Raw genomic sequence first — 20,960 nt, forward strand, 5'->3', positions numbered from 1 at the left:
CTCCGAGGGAGGAGGGGGAGGGGAGAGGGGAGAAAGCCACGCCCCCGAGCTGGTGGGCAGGCGCACACAGGCCCGAGGGGAGGAGGGGGGAGGGAAGAAGGGAATGAGCCCCGCCCCCGAGCAGGCGCACAGCCCTGGGGGGGATAGGGGGGGAGAGAGAGGAGAAAGCCACGCCCCCAGGCTGGTGAGCAAACGCGCACAGTCCCGAAGGGAGAAAAGGGAACGGGGGAAGGGAGCGAGCCCCGCCCGGGGCAGGTGCACACGGCGGGAGGGAAGGAGGGAGGGAGGGAGGGAGGGGGGATCAGAAGAAGGAAAGAGTCCAGCCTCACCGGGCAGGCGCGCATGCCCTGAGGGGGAGGACAGAAGGGGCCCTCACCCCGGCCGGCAGGGGCCGAGTTCCAAGGGGAAGGGCCTCGGAAGGGGGCGGGGCACGGAGTTTCAGCTACCTCCCTTGTGTCTAGTGCCTCCTCCTAATGTGGGTTCTCCTCTGTTAGCGCGTTTTCTCTGTTCTTTGAGGCCCGGGACAGTCTGGCCCTTTCTTTGGGTCCCCATGATTGCCCGCTCGCCACCCCAAGGGGGGAGACAGTCAGGGACACCCCCCTTTTGCTTTGGCCTCGACCCTTTCAGGAGCGCCTGTCAGCTCCTGGCCACCCTTGGGTCCACGGGCTTTTATTAGGCGCCTGCTGTGTGCCAAGCCCTCAGTCCCTTGGGTCCTGAGGTGGGGGCTGGAGACGCTGGACAGCTCAGGGTCCATCACCTCAGTACATGGGGTGTCCCATCCCTGCTGTGGCCTCCCCTTGGAAGAACGATGACCCTAGCAGATGCAGACTTTGGGGTGTGCCTTCGGGTTGGGGGTGAGTCTTGGGGGGCGCTTCCATGAGCTCTTCCCGAGGAACGTTTCCTTGGCTCCCAAGAGCAAGGACAAACCCTAGACACGTCCCCCCGCCCCTGTGCAAATGGGCACTTATTCCCCTGGATAGATCCTCATCCCAGGGAGAATAATGGGCTGCCGGACTTTTTGTGGGGCTCGGGATTAGGACCAAAGTCAAGGCCCATCAGTTGGGAAAGGCCTCGCCCTGGACCCATGAATGTGCTTCAGTGAGTACTGCCAGGGGCCATGGACAGAGGAGGAGCGTGGAAAGGTGTCGGTGCGGGGACTGATGCCCAGCGAAGTCGGCAATCGGGGCAGTCCGAGGCTACAACGATGTGCGTGCAAAGAGCAATCTGCACCGAAAAACCCAAAGTGATCGAACAAAATTGCAGCGACCAGAAGACTCTGCCTGGGTGGAGCTCTGCTGGCCTTTCCTCTCCCAAAATACTGTTTGTCCTGTGTCGTGGGGAGAGGAAGGGAGGAAGAAAGAGAAAGTAGCAATGAAAACTTACTTTTAAAAATACGTACTGCTGGGATGAATTCAGAAAAACCTGGAAAGACATGAAGATGCAAAGTGAAGTGAGCAGAAGCAGGACAGCATTGTACACTTTAGCGGCAACATGGTGTGAAGATCAACTGTGACTGACTTAGCTCAGCCCTCCGGAGAAAGAACTGGAGTCTGAAAGCAGACAGAAGCTGACTATTTTTCACGTCATTTTTAATTGAGTTTTTTCTTTGCTCTGTTTTCTAATGACTAATGGAAATATTACTAAATGGAAATACATTTTGCATGATTGCACATGTACAACCTATATCAAACTGCTCACCCGCTCAGAGAGGGGGTAAGAGGGAGGAAAGGAGAAAATTTGGAGCTCAAAAAATTTTTTAAATGACTGTTAAAACTTGTTTTTGCGTGTTGGAAGAAAACAAAATACTATTAAAAAGAAAGAAAGAGGGGAAAAAATCTAGTGCTGAGCTGTGTCCTGAAGTTCTCTTCTCACGCCTTCCAGATACCATTTCGCAGCTGGTAGCAAAACCGAGCTCTCATAAAAGGGACTTCTGGGGGATCATCAAGATTCCTTGCAGATAAGTCTGATGCAGGGAGGCCTCCCAGGCCTTCTAGGCCTGTGACATTCACCCTCAGGGTCCTAGGAGGACCCCAAAGCTTGGGGTATTTCTGTTCTAAATCTGTTGGCTGGAGCCCCCATTCACTGGGATTGCATGCAGGAGATGAGCTCCTGGGGTCCATTTAACCAATTAACTTCAATTAGCTTTGACAAAAGGATCCCCAAGAAGGGATGTTGCAGGTTTCCCCAGTACCTCAAGGGGGCGCACTGTCCCAAATCCCAAGAAGAGCTGGTTCATTGATGATGGGGTTGCTTCGCTGCATTGGTCCCCAGTGTTCACTTCTCTGGCCTCAGCAACCTGGTCAGGGCCTCAAACCTGCCTCCCCCAGCGTAGACTCTACTCCTGGACCTTCACTGGCTCAGGTAATGTCTTCTTCACCTAGGAGGAATGAGCACGCACCAAGTCTGCTTTCCAGGGCCACGAGGCTGGGTAGGGCCCAGGACTCAACCTTGGCCATTGTCTGTCCACCAGGTGGAGAGGAGCATGAAGTCCACCTGGGGCCCTTGGACTGCGCTGCAGCCGAAGCCAACCTGAGGGGCTCTGGTTGGCCCCCCCTAGGTGTACCACACATTCTTCATGGGAACAGCATGAGCTGAGCACTCCACATGCACTTGTAAGGACTGGACTCCTTGGCCAGCCATGCCCTGCTGGCTTCCAGCCAGCTCAGGCCAGAGAGGCCAGTTCCCTTCACAGAAAGACAATGGCAGAGTTGACATTTCTTCTACTCCTGCTAAGAGCTCTTTTATCAGCTGCACAACAGTGAAAAACAATCCTGATCTATCTAATCTCATGAGTCCACCAAAAAAAATTGGCAATGATCAAAGCTATTTGAGGTGGGATCAATGGAGGCCATCAATAAAAATGAACCTCACCCTTGATGTGGAAGGTGTCTGGAGACCCTAGCCGAGGAGAGTCCAAAGTTACCGTTGTTAGTAACACATTGAAAAATGAACGTTCTGTAGCCGTTGAAGATGACCTGCAAAAACTCATATCTGCATACTTCTAAAAAAACAAACTTGGGGGAAAACGCTTTACCTGTTGAAAAATATTGCTGACGAATCTTCATTTGTTAAGAAACAAAAATGCAGCAAGAGAAACCTCTTTGAGCTAGGTGGATGGGACTGAAGAGTGAGTGTCCTGCTCTGGTATGCCCACCTACAGAGCATGTCTTCTAGAACCTGGGCTGGGGGAAGGGGGGAAGAATCATAATAATAGGCCTTGTAAAATAAAATAAATAAATGAAGACACAATTCAATACAATCAGAGCAATCAAACACCGCTGAAGAATTCTCCTGGACTGTGAGTTTAGGCAAAAGACTGCCGAAACCACTTCTGTTGCTTCCCAAATAGCCTGACTGCAAGCACTGATCTGCTTTGAGAGTGAAACATCCCCACTGCCGGAGTCCTTTCACCCCCAAGCACACATCACTCTTCTGTTTTGAAGTCCTGATGGCAGGGATTTTTCCTTTTTTTTTTTTCTTCTTTTCTTTTAAAATTTTTTTTAATATAAATTTATTTCTTTTTAGTTTTCAACATTTACTTCCACAAGATTTTGAGTTCCAAATTTTCTCCTCATCTCATCCTTCCCCCCACCCCAAGATGGCATGCATTCTGAATACCCCTTCCCCTAGTCTGCCCTCTCTTATATCTCTCCCCGCCCTTCTCTTATCCCCTTCCCCTTCTATTTTCCTGTAAGGCAGGAAAGACTTCTGTACCCCATTTCCTGTATTTCTTATTTCCCAGTTGCATGTGAAAACATTTTTTTTAAACATGTGTTTTTAAAACTTTGGGTTCCAAATTTTCTCCCTTCCTCTCTTCACCACCCACCCTCATTGAAAAGGCAAGCAACTCAATATAGGTTGTACATGTGCAGTTATGCAAAACACTTCCATAGTAGACATGTTGTAAAAAACTAACTCTATTTCCCTTAATCCTATCCTACCTTCCCATTTATTCTGTTCTTTCTTTTGACCCTGTCCCTCCTCAGAAGTATTTGCTTCTGATTACCCCTTTCCCAATCTGCCTCCTCTCTATCATCCCCTGCTCTCTTGTCCCTTCCCCCTATTTTCCTGTAGGTAAGACAGATTTCCATACCCAATTGAATGTGTATGTTATTCCCTCCTTAAGCCAAATCCTATGAGAATAAGATTCACTCATTCTCTCTCACCTTCCCCTGTTTCCCCTCCACTGTAAGAGCCTTTTCTTTTTGTTTTTTTTTGTGAGATAATTTACCCCATTCTACCTCTCCCTTTCTTCTTCTCCTAGTATAATCCTCTCTCATCCCTTAATTTTATTCTCCAGATATCACCAGTTAAACTTCAACCTCTATCCATCCATCCATCTATCTATCTATCTATCTATCTATCTATCTATCTATCTATCTATCTATCTACATACATATAATTTTTTCCCTCCAACTACCCTAATACTGACAAAGGTCTCATGAGTTATAAATATCATCTTTCCATGCAGGAATGTAAACAGTTCAACCTTAATAAGTCTCTTATGATTTCTCTTTCCTGTTTACCTCTTCATGTTCCACTTGAGTCTTGTATTTGAAAGTCAAATTTTCTATTCAGCTCTGGTCTTTTCATCAAGAATGCTTGAAAGTCCTCTATTTCACTGAATGACCATTTTTTCCCCTGAAGGATTATACTCAGTTTTGCTGGGTAGGTGATTCTTGGTTGTAATCCTATCTCCTTTGCCCTCTGGAATATTATATTCCATGCCCTGTGGTCCTTTAATGTAGAAGCTGCTAAATCTTGTGTTATCCTGATTGTGTTTCCACAATACTTGAATTGTTTCTTTCTGGCAGCTTGTAATATTTTCTCCTTGACCTGGGAACTCTGGAATTTGGCTACAATATTCCTAGGAGTTTTCCTTTGGGGATCTCTTTCAGGAGGAGATCTGTGGATTCTTTCAATTTCTATTTTGCCCTCTGGTTCTAAATATCAGGGCAGTTTTCCTTGATAATTTCTTGAAAGATGATGTCTAGGCTCTTTTTTTGATCATGGCTTTCAGATAGTCCAATAATTTTTAAATTCTCTCTCCTGGATCTATTTTCCAGGTCAGTTGTTTTTCCAATGAGATATTTCACATTCTCTTCTATTTTTTTTCATTCTTTTGGATTTGTTTTATAGTGTCTTGATTTCTCATAAAGTCGCTATCTTCCAATTGCTCTATTCTAATTTTTAAGGAAGTATTTTCTTCAGTAATCTTTTGGACTTCCTTTTCCATTTGGCCAATTTTGCTTTTTAGGGCATTCTTCTCCTCACTGGCTTTTTGGACCTCTTTTGTCATTTGGGTTAGGCTATTTTTTTAAGGTGTTATTTTCTTCAGTATTTTTTTGGGTCTCCTTTAGCAAGCTGTTGACTTGTTTTTCATGATTTTCTTGCATGACTCTCATTTCTCTTCCCAGTTTTTCCTCTACTTCTTTTACTTGCATCTCAAAATCCCTTTTGGGCTCTTCCAAGGCCTGGACTGATTCATATTTTTCTGGGATGGAGAAGCTTTGACTTTGTTGTCTTCTTCTGGTTGTATGTTTTGATCTTCTTTGTCACCAAAGTAAGATAATATAGTCTGACCCTTTTTGCACTGCTTGCTCATGATCCCGGCCAATTACTTGAGTTTTAAACTCTTTGTTAAGGCAAGAGTCTGCTTCCAATGTGTAGAGTGTACTGTCCCAAGCTTCAGGGGTTTGTACAGCTGTTTTCAGAGATATTTGTAGGGACCTGAAAATTTTCAGTTCTTCCAGGGTGGTATGATAAGGGGTGAGGTGTTTATTCTTTTCTTGGCCTGTGTTCTAGTCTATTAGCGACCACAAGCACTCCTTTCTGTCCTGGAACTGTGACAAGGGTTTCCTCTTCACAACCACTATAAGCTCCACCTCACCAGCGCTCCTTCTTGCCCCAGGACTGCCACCCATAACTGTGACCCAGATCCAAGCACGGGCAAAGCAAGAGATTCCTGCCTTAGCACTGGCAAAGAGATCCCTGCAATCTCCCTCTGATCAGCCACTAGATTCCCCCTCAGTCTGTGTGCTGGAAACTCAGGAGGCAGCTGCTGCCCCCAGGCCTTGATCTCCGGGAACTGGATCTGAGACCCCACACTCCTCTCTCAGCACCGTAGAAACAGACTTTTCCCACTGACCTTCTCAGTTGTCTTTGGAGTTCATGGGTTGAGAAGTCTGGAAGCTGCCACAGCTGCTTGAGATTCAGTCCTAACTTTCTTAACAATCTAGTTTTGACCACACTCAGGTGGGGAAGCCATTGTGCTCTACTCAGGTTTGGGTGGGGATAACTTCTTTGTAGATTGCCCAAAGCTGGGAGTAACTTCGGCAGGGATTTTTGAAGGAGGAACATTCTACAGTCAGAACTGAGCAAGGGCCCAGAGTTTAGGTAGCAGGTCAGTTAACAAGGGGCTTCATCCCATAGGATAATACCATGAGAGAATTCTTTTCTTTAAACCATTCATCCCCTCTTTGACCACTCCCTCCAAGGTTTCTCCTTGCCAGCTGGCCAAAGGTGAAATTAACTGAAGCAACTCAAGTAATCCATTAACTGAAGTCATCAAAGAGGCATCCTTTGCTTTGGCCCTTATCCTAACACCTTCTGGGCACCGGGAAAGAGGGGCTGTTCTTATATCAGTCAGGGGGTCCTGGCCTTTCTTTGGTCATGGAATTGATGGCTGAGGGAGAGGGAGGAGGGTTGTCTTTCAGATTATTCCCAAGGCTTCGGGAGAGGATAATTTTAAAGTGCTTTCTTAATAAAAGGTAGGGGGCAGGGGGCAGCTGGTGGCACAGTGGAGAGACCACTGGCCCTGGAGTCAGGAGGACCTGAGTTCCAAGCTGGCCTCTGACACTTGGTACTTAATAGCTGTGCAACCCTAGGCAAGTCGCTTAATCCCAATGGCTTCACACAAAAAAACAAAACAAAACGTGGAGACAGGGAGGAGAGTTGGCCGGCTGGTAAGTTGTTGTCTTTCCTTTGCAAAGAGGACCACAGTGACATCACTATGTTGGGGTCAAGGTACAGTGTGTCCCATGTGTCTGATTAGACCAATAGGAGCTTGGAAGGCTCTACCCCAGGTTGGGCACAAATAGTCCACGTGAACATTTGGAGTGGAGATAGATATCTCTAAATGTGCACATCTGGTGTTTCTTTTGAGCTACTGAAATGCTGCTTTGGTCATGGAGCACAGCACCTTCTCTGATGAGGGCACTCTGTGCTGGGCAGTCCTGTGGTCTTGTGCCAGAGTCTCCCATGTCTCACAATCAATTCCAAGGTTCTTCAGAGAGACCTTGAGAGTGTCCTTGTATCACTTCTTCTGACCACAATGTGAGCGCTTGCCCTGTGTGAGGTCTCCACAAAATCGTCTTTTAGACAAGTGTACATTTGGCATTCAAACAATGTGGCCAACCCATTGGAGTTGTGCCCTCTGCCGTAGAGTTTGAATGCTTGGCAGTTCAGCTCAAGAAGGGACCTCAGTGTCTGGCATCTTATCCTGCCAGGTGAGCTTCAGAATCTTCCTAAGACAATTCAAATGGAAGTGATTTAGTTTCCTGGCATGAAGCTGGTAGACTGTCCAGGTTTCACAGGTATACAACAATGAGGTCAGCACAATGGTTCTCAGTTTGGTAGTCAGTCTAATACCTCTTCTCTCTCACACTTTCCTTCTGAGCCTCCCAAACACTGAGCTAGCTCAAGCAATGCATGTATCAACTTCATCATCTCTGTGTACATCCACGGAAAGTATGCTGCCAAGGTAAGTGAACTTATCTACAGCATTCAATTTCTCAATTCAATTCAATTCAATTTCAAATCCTCCATTTGCTGTAACCAATGGTTCCACGTATGGATGGTGTGATACTGGGTAGTGGAGATGTTTTCTTGGTGTTAATTGTTATTAATAATTAGGCACAGGCAGCAAAGAGCAATCCATATTGTGTTGCACATCAGCTTCAGAGGCTGTGCTGAATGCACAATCATCTGCAAACAAAAAGTCACCACTCCAACTCTTCTTCCACTTTAGTCTTTGCTTGTAGCCTTTTCAAATTAAATAATTTACAGTCAGTTAGTAGCTGACCTTGATGCTGTTTTTGTCCTCCTTGAAAGTGTCTGACAATATTACTGAAAACATCACACTAAAAAGCATGGGAGCAAGCAAACAACCCTGCTTCACTCCATTGGTGACTGGGAAAGAACAAGAACATTGTCCATTATCCAGAACCCAGGCAAGCATGCTGTCATGGAACTGATGTACAATGCTGGTGAACTTCTTCAGGCCACCTAATCTTGCCCCGATCTTCCACAAGCCCTCATGACTGACAGTATTGAAGCCCTTGGTCAGATCAACGAGTGTTGTGTATAGACCTCTGTTCTGCTCCTGGCATTTCTCCTGGAGTTGTTGGGCAGCAAACGCCATATTGACCATTCGTAGGCCCTTTCTGAAGCCACAGATGACCATCTTCCGGATGAAGAAAGAATCTTGCCAATGATGATTAAGAAAAAGACTCCCCCTGTGATTGTCACAAGACACCTATTTCCTTTACATTTATAGAGATGGACAATGGAGGCATCCTTGAAATCCTGGGGGATAAACTCTTCTTGCCATATAACCTGGAGAATTTCAGTCAGCTTTTGTATGAGCAGTGGACCCCCAAAAGCCAGAAAGAGCAGGGAGAGTGGTGGTATTAATGGAAAACTGGGTAAACATCAAGTTATTTACGTATTTCATAATATAAAAGACTTTAGTTTCCCTTCCAACAAAATGAATGACAGAGGCAGCTTGGTGTAGTGGATAGGAAGGTATGGATGAGGAAGACCTGGGTTAAAGTGCTGCCTCTGGTGCATGATGGCTGTGTGACCCTGAGTGAGTCACTGAATCTGTAATCACTCTTAGAAAACTCTCCAAGACTATAAATTGCAGAGTGGTTGCAAATATACATTAATATGCATCGGCAGAGGGAGTTTTGCTATATAGATGAAATCCCAGGTCTGGTCAAAGTCCCATCCAACCATTTAAATGTTAAATGTAAATGGACAACATTCCTCCATAAATATAAAATGGGTTGCAGGATGGATTAAAAATTATAACCCTAGAATATGCTATATATATAGGAAACATTTTCTGTCAGGACAAAAGAGGTGCCTAGCTCTAAATAGTAAACTTTGACTAAGCTGTATCATGGCGCAACAGAGTACTGGGGACTGGGAGGCAAGAAACCCCAAGGTTAAATCCAGCCTCAGGCAAGTCCCTTCACCTCTATCTGCCTCCATTTCCTCAGCTGTAGAATGGGGATAATGATGGCAGCTCCATCCCAAGGCAGTTGTGAGCATCAAATGAGATAATATTTGTAAAGCACTCTGCAATCCTTAAAGTGGTCTACAATCACTAGTGCTGGCCAAGATGGCAGATTAAAGGCAGCAATCCAGCTGAACTCCCAACGTTCCACTCCAAACAACTCTAAAATAACTCTTCAAATCAAATTTTGGAGTGGCAGAGCCAACAAAAGGTGTGGGTGAGACCTCTCTCACCTGAGGAAACAGGAGGTGGGCAGGAGAGGTCTGTAGCATTGAGAGAGATAAACAAAACAAGTATATTGTGCTTAGAAGTATAGTGGGCTAAGAAAATCTATCAGTTTGGAATATTTGTTCAGTAAATTTGTAAAAACTTCACAAGATTTTATAATGTTATAATAAAATAAAATTATAATGAAATATAATTAATTAGCATAGATTTCAACACAATCATAACATTTTGATTATGATAAATCAAAAAATCCAAGTAAAAAAGAAAATACACATCTGAACAATATTGCCAAGATTGTACAGTATTTAATCGGCAGAGCCTCCTGACTGTTGAATTCCCAAGGGGAAAACAGAAAGCTTCATGGCAGAAATGCAGTGTTTTTGCAGCTGTCAAATCCTTAATTCTCCCCCCAGGGGGTCAATATGTTCCTTTGAGGCTGGTGTTCATCCGTGTTGGTTTGAAGGAAAGTTAGCCCCTGGGTGTGCTGGTGATAGAGTGCGCAATCATTATGAAATGAATGAAGTCAACCTGAGCACAGTCTAATTAGCAGTGAAGCTGGGGATTATTTTTTAAAGAGGGAGTCAGAAAGAGAACTGAATGTGGGAGGGGGAGAAAAGGGATGAAGAGAGAGAAAGGTGGGTGAAGGGAGAGAGACAGAGAGCAAGTGAGGGAGAGACAGAGAGAGAGAGAGAGACAGAGAAAGAGACAGGGAGACAGAGACAGAGAGAGACAGAGATGCAGGAGAGACAGAGAGAGAAGCAGAGAGAAAGGAGAGAGGGAAGGGACAGAGACAGGGAGCAAGACAGAGACAGAGAAACACAAAGGGGGGGAAGGGAGAGAGACAGAAGGAGTGAGAGAGATAGACAGAAGAAACAGAGAGAGAGAGAGAAACAGAGAAAGGGGAGGGGGAAGGGACAGAGACAGGGAGCAAGACAGAGACAGAGAAACAGAAAGAGGCGGGGAAGGAGAGACAGACTTCCCCACAGAGTCTAGGGAAGGAGCCCACATGTGGCCAAGAGGTCATTTGTGGCTTCTGGTTGCTGGAAGTCTTTTCTCCCCTTCGTGGTGGTAGGGAGGTGCTTGTGAGCTTCCCAGTAGGCCTGGGGTAGCTGTTTGTCTGCCTATCCTCAGTGGGTCTACTTTGCTTCTAGCTCCTAATGCAGACCCAGTCACTTTCCATTGTTAGGATGCCAACAACAACAATGAAGCTACCTTCTGCTCATCTGAGTGATTGGATTCTCCTCCGGTTGAGGGGGGATAGAAGAGGCCGAAGCCACTACTGGCCCTTTTATGCCCCCTCTGGATATTCTTTCTCAGGGATGGGGGCTTCCTCCAAGCTGGCAGATATTCAGACTCCTGCTCTGAGAGTAGCCCATTGCTTTTATAGAACACCCATAGGGTGTGACTAAGTTCCTTAGCTATCTGAACAGACTTCCCTTATACCTAATTGAAATGCCTTAGATAGATTGGTTGATTGATTGATCTGATAGGGGTGTTTAGGCTTTGTTCACACCTTCTGGCTGGATTGACCCAATGCAACCTTCCCACCAGATACAGGTATCATGGCTAGGTGGGGTGGGGGCAACTGATTGATTGACTCCCCCAACCCTCCCACCCCCATCCCCTTACACTGCATTAGTTATTTGGTGCGCATAAAGTGGGTGATTATCACTGGCAAGGGACTCTAGAGAAGGAAGGGGCCCAGAGAAATTTCCTGTGGGGGGGTGAATAGTAGATTCTAACTCAGGTCAGGCCAGGTGGCCCCCCTGGCCAGGGAGCTGGCCAAACAGCCTTCTCATTTTAATCTTTCTGAGATAGCTTCTCAGCCTTTTTATCCTCACCACCCCTTCACACTCTTAACAATTGTTGAGGACCCTACAGGGCTTTTGTTTATGTGGGTGATAACAAAAAAAGGAGGGAACTCAGAGGATGCCCAACAATTGATAGAGGGCTAAGTAAGTCACGGTCTGTGACTGTGATGGAGAACTGGGAGTGCTATGAGCAATGCAGACAGAGAGATAGAGAGCCTTTGATAAACTAAGGCAGAACACAGCAAGCAGAACCAGGAGCACCATTTATATTACAACATCAATAGTATAAAAACAAATGTGTCTGAGGACTTTTACAAACTGATGACTGATGAAGGGAGCAGAGCCAAGACAACACTTTATATGCTCCCAACAGCTCATAAAAACAAATGGGGTGAGAACCCCATGGAGTGGGGGCTATGGCCCACATGCAGCATGGGAGTGCAAGGGTGGGGCTCAGAAAGCTGGCAGGACACATCTTGAGCCCCTTCTTTCCAGGGAGACTCAATTTCCTGCCCAGAGGAGGAACAGGAGGGGGCAGAGCCAAGATGGCAGAGTGAAAGCAGTGACTTGCTTGAGCTCTCCCCCTAACCCCTCCAAATACCCATAAAAAAATGGCTCTAAACAAATTCTAAAGCAGCAGAACCCACAAAAAGACAGAGTAAAACAAATTTCCAGCCCAAGATAGCCTGAATGGTTGATCAGAAAGGCATATTGCGCTGGGCGGGGAGAGGAGTGTGGTTCCAACTTAGAAGGTCAGTGGGAAAAGTCTGTTTTTGCAGTGAGAGAAGAGCTAGCTCAGAGCCAGTTCCAGAGCAAAGAGCACAGAGTGTGGGTGCCAGCGGGTGGCTGTGTCTTGAGCTTCTGGCCCACTGACTGAGGGGGAATCAAGCAGCTGATCAGAGGGGTAAAGCAGGGATCTCTTTGCCAGTGCTGAGGCAGGAATCTCTTGCTTTGCCCATGGTTGGATCTGGGTCACAGTTCTGGGTGGAGGTCCTGGGGTGAGGAAGAAAGAGTAAACACCTCGACCCTTATCATACCACCTTGGAAGAACTGAAAATTTACAGGTCCCTAGACGTATCTCTGAAAGCAGCTATACAAACCCCTGAAGCTTGGGACAGTACATTCTCCACCTTGGAAGCAGACTTTTACCTTAACAAAGAGTTTAAAACTCAAGTAATTGGCCGGGATCATGAGCAAGCAGTGCAAAAAGAGTCAGACTATATTATCTTACTTTGGTGACAAAGAAGATCAAAACATACAACCAGAAGAAGACAACAAAGTCAAAGCTCCCACATCCAAAGCCTCCAAGAAAAATATGAATCAGTCCAGGCCTTGGAAGAGCCCAAAAGGAATTTTGAGAAGCAAGTAAGAGAAGTAGAGAAAAAACTGGGAAGAGAAATGAAAGTGATGCAAGAAAATCATGAAAAACAAGTCAACAGCTTGCTAAAGGAGACCCAAAAAAATACTGAAGAAAATAACACCATAAAAGATAGCCTAACCCAAATGACAAAAGAGGTCCAAAAAGCCAGTGAGGAGAAGAATGCCCTAAAAAGCAAAATTGGCCAAATGGAAAAGGAAGTCCAAAAGATTACTGAAGAAAATACTTCCTTAAAAATTAGAATAGAGCAATTGGAAGATAGCTACTTTATGAGAAATCAAGACACTATAAAACAAATCCAAAAGAATGAACAATTAGAAAACTATGTGAAATATCTCATTGGAAAAACAACTGACTTGGAAAATAGATCCAGGAGAGAGAATTTAAAAATTATTGGACTATCTGAAAGCCATGATCAAAAAAAGAGCCTAGACATCATCTTTCAAGAAATTATCAAGGAAAACTGCCCTGCTATGTTAGAACCAGAGGGCAAAATAGAAATTGAAAGAATCCACTGATCTCCTCCTGAAAGAGATCCCCAAAGGAAAACTCCTGGAATATTGTAGCCAAATTCCAGAGTTCCCAGGTCAAGGAGAAAATATTACCAGCTGCCAGAAGGAAACAGTTCAAGTACTGTGGAAACACAATCAGGATAACACGATTTGGCAGCTTCTACATTAAAGGACCACAGGGCATGGAATATAATATTCCAGAGGGCAAAGGAGATAGGATTACAACCAAGAATCACCTACCCAGCAAAACTGAGTATAATCCTTCAAGGGAAAAAATTGTTATTCAGTGAAATAGAGGACTTTCAAGCATTCTTGATGAAAAGACCAGAGTTGAATAGAAAATTTGACTTTCAAATACAAGACTCAAGTGGAACATGAAGAGGTAAACAGGAAAGGAAAATCCTAAGAGATTTATTAAGACTGAACTGTTTACATTCCTGCATGGAAAGATGATATTTATAACTCATGAGACCTTTGTCAGTATTAGGGTAGTGGGAGGGGAAAAAATTATATGTATGTATAAATAGATAGATAGATAGATAGATAGATAGATAGATAGATAGATAGATAGGTAGGTAGGTAGGTAGAGGGCACAGGGTGAGTTGAAGATGAAGGGGTGATATCTGGAGAATAAAATTAAGGAGTGAGAGAGGATTATACTAGGAGAAGGAGAAAGGGAGAGGTAGAATGGAGTACATTATCTTGCACAAAACAGACAAGAAAAGGTTCTTACAGTGGAGGGGAAACAGGGCAAGGTGAGAGGAAATGAGGGAATCTTATTCTCATAGGATTTGGCTTAAGGAGGGAATAACATACACACTTAATTGGGTATGGAAATCTGTCTTACCCTGAAGGAAAATAGGGGAGGAAGGGGATAAGAGAGCAGGGGGATGATAGAGAGAAGGGCAGATTGGGAAAGGTAATCAGAAGGAAGTACTTGTGAGGAGGGACGGGGTCAAAAGAAAGAATAGAATAAATGGGAGGGCAGGATAGGATTAAGGGAAATAGAGTTAGTTTTTCACAACAGGGTGGGTGGGGTGGGAAGAAGGGAGAAAATTTGGAATCCAAAGTTTTAAAAACACATGTTTAAAAAAAATGTTTCCACATGCACCTGGGAAATAAGAAATACAGGAAATGAGGTACAGAAATCTATCCTGCCTTACAGGAAAATAGAAAGGGAAGGGGATAAGACCAGGGGAGGGAAGAGATAGAAGGGAGGGCAGACTAGGGGAAGGGGTATTCAGAATGCATGCCATCTTGGGGTGGGGGGAGGGGCAAGATGGGGTGAAAATTTGGAATTCAAAATCTTGTGTAAGTAGATGTTGAAAACTAAAAATAAATAAATTTATATTAAAAAAATAAAAAGAGGAGGAGCAGGAGGTTGGGGGGCAGAAGCCTGGCCGCTCTGACCAAACAAAGAGAGCTCTGGCCTAGAATTCTATCTGATGCTGTCAGTGTTATTGGTCTATGGGATGAGTTTCAGGTTCAAGCTAATTTCTGAAGGCTATTTCATATTTGAGGAGAAGGAGGATCCCAAGCTCTATATCCAAAGCTTGACCCATTTCCCTTCAAATACCAGTTCCACAATAAACATATATAGCAATTTTCAAGGAAAACCCATTTATTTAAGTTGATAGAAAAACAAAAATCAGAGAAAGTATAACTAAGAGAAAGTGTATCAGACAATACAGAGTGAAGGAGCTCTTCTCCCATTGGGAGTGAGATAACTCAGCTCAACTGAGAGAGTCCCAGATCTGGCCCAAGGGGAAGCTCTCCAAAGTCTCCACTGTGGCAACTGGGGATAGGGCCATGATGGAGATAGCTAGCTCTTCTCTTTTCCTTCAGCTACCTGAGGAGGAGCAGGATTTGTCCATCTTCTCTCTAGAAACTGAAAACTAGGATTCGCTGCAAACCCCAAGACTGATTAGACTGAAGCTCTTTCACCCCCCAAGTGAGGAGGGAGAAGAGCACTGATGACCAGCAATCAAGAGAGAGTCCCTACCCCAGGGCTTACACCAAGAACTGAAAGATGTAACAGGTACGATCCATACAATGACCATTCGTGGTTCCAGATGATGCTATCCCGATTGGGTATACAATGGATAGCAAATATGCCCTCCATTTTGGGAGAGGAGACAGGGTGGGGTGGTGGGGTGGAATGAGATATGTGCACAATTTTGCATACGGTCATTGGGGGAATTTGTTTTACTTGACTATGCATATTTGTTACAAGAAATTTGTTTTTCTTTTCCTTTTTTTCAAGGGAGTGGGTGATGTGAGGGAGAGAAGATTGATTTCTGTTCATTGGAAAAATAGTAAATGGGGTACCATGGCTGAGGGATGTGGCATGCATTATCAGGCACGGCCGCGGCTTCCTTACTGTCCCTTAACTGTTTTACCCGGTGACAAGAGACTTCTCTTGAAACAGGAATAATCTGTAAACGTGGTAATATCAAAATAAAACAGCCGTATAACTGAAAACGATGCCCTCGTGACCCTGCTGGAAGGGTCTCGGGGACTCTCCGGTTCGTTGGCCCACTTTGAAAGCTGCGAATAAACTAGGTGAAATTGCATATTTCCTCTGCCCTGGAGAGCGACAGCCGCGTACGATGGCTGTAAGAATGAAACCTTGGGAGATGTAAACATCTGATCACTGCAGCGGCTACCTGCGTGGGAAATGAGAGCACTTCGGGAGAAGCCAACTGCAGGGGTGGGGCTGGGAGTGTAGCAGAAAATGGGAAACCTGGGGTGGGAATCTCTGAAGCACGCCGGGGTATTATGCTAATAAATCATTATTGATTAGCCACAAAAGTATAAAAATGCGTAACTGTGATTAGGCTTGACCCAGAGAAGGGATGAAAGTGCAAGCACTCCCTCCTTCCCATCACTAATTTAGAGTAAACCCTGATAAGTTTTATCTGTTTTCATGCATTTCTGCAGAGCCCGACACCTGCCACTTTCCAACCTTCCAAGTTAGGAGACGCACGCTGAAGAGAGAGTTGTGCAAAGGCTGGCGTCAGGCTGCAGGAGCTTGGCGCTCTCCCCTCCAAATAGCGAGCCAGTGAGAAAAGCCACGGAGGACCCAAACCCACGGGGCAGAGAAGGGTATCCACAAGGCTCAGCAGTGAGGCAGCAATCACCGCGGGCTCATTCGTGTTTCTCCTTTCTCTGCCAAAAGGAATGATCTTGCGGCTGACGGGACAAAACAAGCAGGCAATAGGGAGCCGATAACCAAAGGGAGTACCTGGCTGCTGTGGATGAGCTCAAGTCACCTTGAACCATATCCAAGGTCAACGAGCATTTATTAAGTGCCTGCTGTGTGCTGGGCACTGTGTGAAGTGCCTTACAATTATTATCTCATTTGATCCCCACAACCACCCCGGGAAGTAGGTGGAATTATTATCCCCATTTTCCGGATGAGAATACTGAGACAAACAACGGTTAAGTGACTTGCCCAGGGTCACGCATGCATCAGGGTTTGAGTTCAGGTCCTCCTGACTCCATGCCCAAGAGCCTATATTCACTGCACCTCTTCTCTGGTTCTAGGCAGAGGCTGGGAGAGCAAAGGGATGGGACAGTTCCGGTCATAAAGGACCGAAGAAGAGGTAAGGAGGCTTGAGGCAGAGACAGACAGACAAAAGGACAGGAGGAAGTTCAGAGTTGAAAATCATGGAGGTGACAATGGGTGGTGGTGCGCTCCACCCCATCTGAAGAGGCTGCGGGCCTGCGGGAGGATCCTGCAGAATCCTCTTCCTGGCTGCAGAGGGGGTGGGGGTGGGGCATGAGAGGATGTGTGGCAACATGGGAAAGGATGGCCAAGGATTCCAGTCCAGTCCTTTCCATCAGCTCTTTTTAGGTGCCCAGAATGCATAAGGCACTGACTGTGCTAGATGGTAGGGAGACAGAGACAAAATGGAGAGAATCCCTCTTTCTTACATTCTGCTGGGAGATACAGCACACACAGAAATCAATGCAATTCAAGGAAAACAGTTGGGTGAGAACCCTGTGTGGAACAGGGGAAAGACCCAACTCTGGTTTTGTACTGACTCCAGTGATGCTGGGAAGGAGATGTCTGCTCTTCAGGCCTCAGTTTCCTTATCTGTCAGATATGGCCTCCAAGGTCCCTTCCATCTCCAAACCTTCATTCTGTGAACAGACAATGAGAAGAAATCAGGGAAGACTTTGCAGAGAAGGCAGCACCTGAACAAGAATTCTAAGGTCTGGAGCTAAGGAGGTTGTGTTCTGGGCAAGGTGTGAACAAAAGCAGGAGATGGCAGGCCAAGGGGAATAGTATGAAATAGGGTTGGGGACATAGTTGGGAGCCAAAGCGGGAAGGCCTGAAATGTGGGGCTAAGCAGTTTGTCTTTTATTCTGTGGGCTATGAGGAGCTACTCCAGATTCTCTGAGCAGTGGAGTAATAGGATCTTTGTCCTATAAAAGTTATTTTGGCCCTAATATGGAGGCTGGACTGGAGAGGAAAAAGTCTAGAGGCAAAGGGACCAATTGGGAGCTTGGGATCATAGTCCAAGTGCTGTCGGCCTTGGTTCAAAGAGGACCGATGGCATTGGGGATGAGGTCTTGACTCATGTGTGAATTGGATTTAAGTGAGGCAGAGTCATCAGCCTTGTTCTTTCTTCCAAAATCATCAAAGTCCAGTGGCAGAGCAAGAGTCAAGGCAAAGCAGCAAGCATTTATGAAAAGCTTTCTGTTTGCTGGGAGCTGTGCCAAGCACTGGAGACATACATTGCTGTTTGTCCTTCCCCCAGCCTCACTCCTTGAGCAGCAGCTTTGGCTTCCCACCACTTTCAACTATTGACTCGTCTGGGTGTTACTTCAGAACTCTCTTCATTCAGCTGGTGTGCTTCTGTACCTGGGCTTGACAGAAGCCTCTCCTATTTGACTCCCTCAGAGCCTCACTTTTAAGGTTTGTCACCTCAGAGAGGGTGCAGCAGGAGCCTGAGACCCTTTGAGATACAACTCCCATGGAAACCATTCTCAGAGGAGAGGGAGTCAGAAAGTGAATGATAAGGAAAAGAAGGGGAAATAAGATCTCAGGAAGAAGAAAGCTCAAAGACCTTGAATATGAGCAGGTAAATCAACAGGAAAAACATTAATAACAGAAGGAAATGTGGCCTCCAAACCTAGTAAACAAGTTCAGGCACTGATGAATAAATGCTGCAAAATGAAAGAAAGTGATCCAACACAGAGGACCTATGGAACTGAAGGCGAACATGAAACCACATGTGCTGTTCCTGAGTGGTTCAAAAGAGAAATGAGACTTATGTAAAATGGGGATAATAATGGTTGTACTGCCATGGATGGTGTTGATTTTACAAGCTGAAGAGTGCGCCCATCAGCTCAGAATAAAACATTTTACATTGGGATCTTGGAGGTGGAAGGAACCTCAGAAGACATCTCATCTACTCCTTTCATTTTACAGCTGAGGAGGTTAAGTGACATAGGTCCCAGAAGTGGGATTTGAACCCAGGTTCCCTGACTTCAGAGTCAGGGCTCTTTCCACATGTGGTACCACCTTCTAACCAAAGAGTATAACATATGATGTGACAAGAAAAGATTCCACGTACACGTGGGATAATTTCCCCCAGGTCACCAGACCATGAGCATAGGACAGCATGTGAATGCAGAGAAAATGCTGACATGAGAATATGTGTGACCAGGGTGACCCTGGATGTCACTGTACCTAAAATCCCATCTTTTCCTGGCAGCCTTCCCCAACCCTTTTCATTCGAGTGCCTTCCCTCTGCTAAGTATCTCCTTCCTGTCTGTCCTGTATGTAGCTTGCTTTGTGTGTTTGCTTCCATGTTGTCTGCCCCACAAGACTGTCAGCTCCTTGAGGGCAGGGGCTATCTAGTGCCTCTTCATGTCCCCAGTGCTTAGCACAGTGCCTGGCACACTGTAGATGCTTAATAAATAAATGTTTCTTAATTGATTGCTTAATTGCGCCACTCTCAGGGCTGCATCATCTCTGCTGGGCATTCTATTTCTACTCTGCTTATCGCTTGGTCACTGAACCACTCCCCGCTACCACCTGCAGGTATCAGACCTCCCCAGGGCCCTCTGTTCCTCTTGGCCACTGTTTGCTGGAGGTGCAGGGGCTCATAAGCTTGACCTGGGGAACAGACAGTTAAAATTCCTTTAGTGAATAGCTGTGTGCTAATTGTCACCAACAAAGGTCAATGCAAGTAAGTCTAATGTATAACCTATATCTGATTGCTTAATGTCTTGGCTGTGGTGGGGGGGGGAGGGAAGGATGAAATGTGGAACTCAAAACTGTAAATAAAAATGTTAAAAAACTGAAAAAAAAATGATGACTAATATTGATAAACTTAATCCTTCCCAGAAATACAAGGATCTAAGACATCTCCAAAGGCCTCATGATGGAAAATACTATCCACATCCAAAGAAAGAACTATGGAATTTGAACGCAGATCGAAGCATACTATTTGCTATTTTTTTTCTCTTCTGTCAATTTTGTTTCCTCTTTCTGGTGGTTCCTCTTATTGCTTCTAATTTTTACTTACAACATCACTAATGTGAAAACATGTTTAATAGGAATGTATATGTAGAGCCTATAACAGATTATGCGCTGTCTTGGCAAGGGTGGTGGGGAGGAAGGGGGAGAAAATTTTAAACTCAAAAGCATACGGAAGTGATTATCGATAAATCAAAATAAATTAATAAAAAAAAGTTAAAAAAAAAAAGGAGTAACTCTATTCATGACTTTTCTCCCAGTGCTAACATGATAGACCAAGCCCAAACCAATTACCTGCTTGGGTAGGAAATTCCTTTTAATCTGTGTTAAATTCCTGTCTGTCATTCTGTGTTCCCCAAACCCATTTTAGGGGGCCTACCTATTGGAAACTGGACAGGAGCTATGGGGGGCTGGGAGGAAGAAACTTTTCCTGATTGGCGTGCCAGCAAAGCCAGGGGCAAGAACAGAAAGCAGGGAACCTGGCAAGGCCCAGCTTTCCCCTCTGCTGCCTTCCCATCTTTGCTCTGCGTGTTAACCCCACAAGACCTCTGGTGCCTCTCCTCCCACCTCTCCCTGCCCCACAGCAAGCCGATGACTTGGTTAGCCACTGGGCAGGCAGATGGGCTCGCGTGTGAGAACCACATCAGGCTGGCCTCAGCGCTTTAGCCCCATTAAACAGTGTTCTTCCCATTGGGCTATGGTGGCCAAAGGGGGCAGAGAAGGGGTGTGTAGGGGTGAGATATGGCAGAAGGGATTGCATCAACAATGGGGACAGAACCCCCAGTTTCTGTCCGTCTGCCTGAGGTGTTTCTTGAGGTTTCCCATCCTGAACTCCTGGGTGCATTAGCTTACTCATTATTTGCTGTGGTCTTCTCCATTTCACTGGAATGTGGGAATTTGGAGAATTTGCTGATGGATGGCTGATAAGGTGGTTCAGCTGCTCCCATGGGCAGACCAAGATTGCTTTGGCATCTGTGCTGACTTACAAAACTGGATTTGTTTCCCCTGAGTTTTGGCTCCCTAGGCAGCAGAAAAGTGTGTGTGTGGGGGGGTGTCTCACAGCAACTCTTTCCCCCCATCTCTTTTCTGACTGGCTTTGTCCAGTCATGAGGTTGGTGGGTTGTCCAGCCAGCTTGGCCCAAGGCAGTGAACGCTGTGGCCCTCCTTGTCCCCTGTCTTGTCCCCTCGTCATCCCCCAACCAGAACCTAGTAGGGGGTAAAAGTCATTGACACAAAA

At 45.6% G+C, this 20,960-nt stretch overlaps 1 long non-coding RNA gene across 1 annotated transcript; it reads left to right on the top strand.

The window, feature by feature from the left end:
* Nucleotides 1-107: 107 nt before the first annotated feature.
* LOC144457879 (uncharacterized) lies at nucleotides 108-19,908 on the top strand. Its single transcript, XR_013487474.1, has 5 exons — nucleotides 108-184; nucleotides 7,679-7,762; nucleotides 15,076-15,268; nucleotides 16,171-19,433; nucleotides 19,592-19,908. It is a non-coding gene; the product is annotated as an uncharacterized LOC144457879 (long non-coding RNA).
* Nucleotides 19,909-20,960: the final 1,052 nt, after the last annotated feature.

Source organism: Phascolarctos cinereus, unplaced genomic scaffold (genome assembly GCF_003287225.1).
Source record: "Phascolarctos cinereus isolate Bilbo 61053 unplaced genomic scaffold, phaCin_HiC Scaffold_5;HRSCAF=322, whole genome shotgun sequence".
NCBI classification, from domain to species: Eukaryota; Metazoa; Chordata; class Mammalia; order Diprotodontia; family Phascolarctidae; genus Phascolarctos; species Phascolarctos cinereus.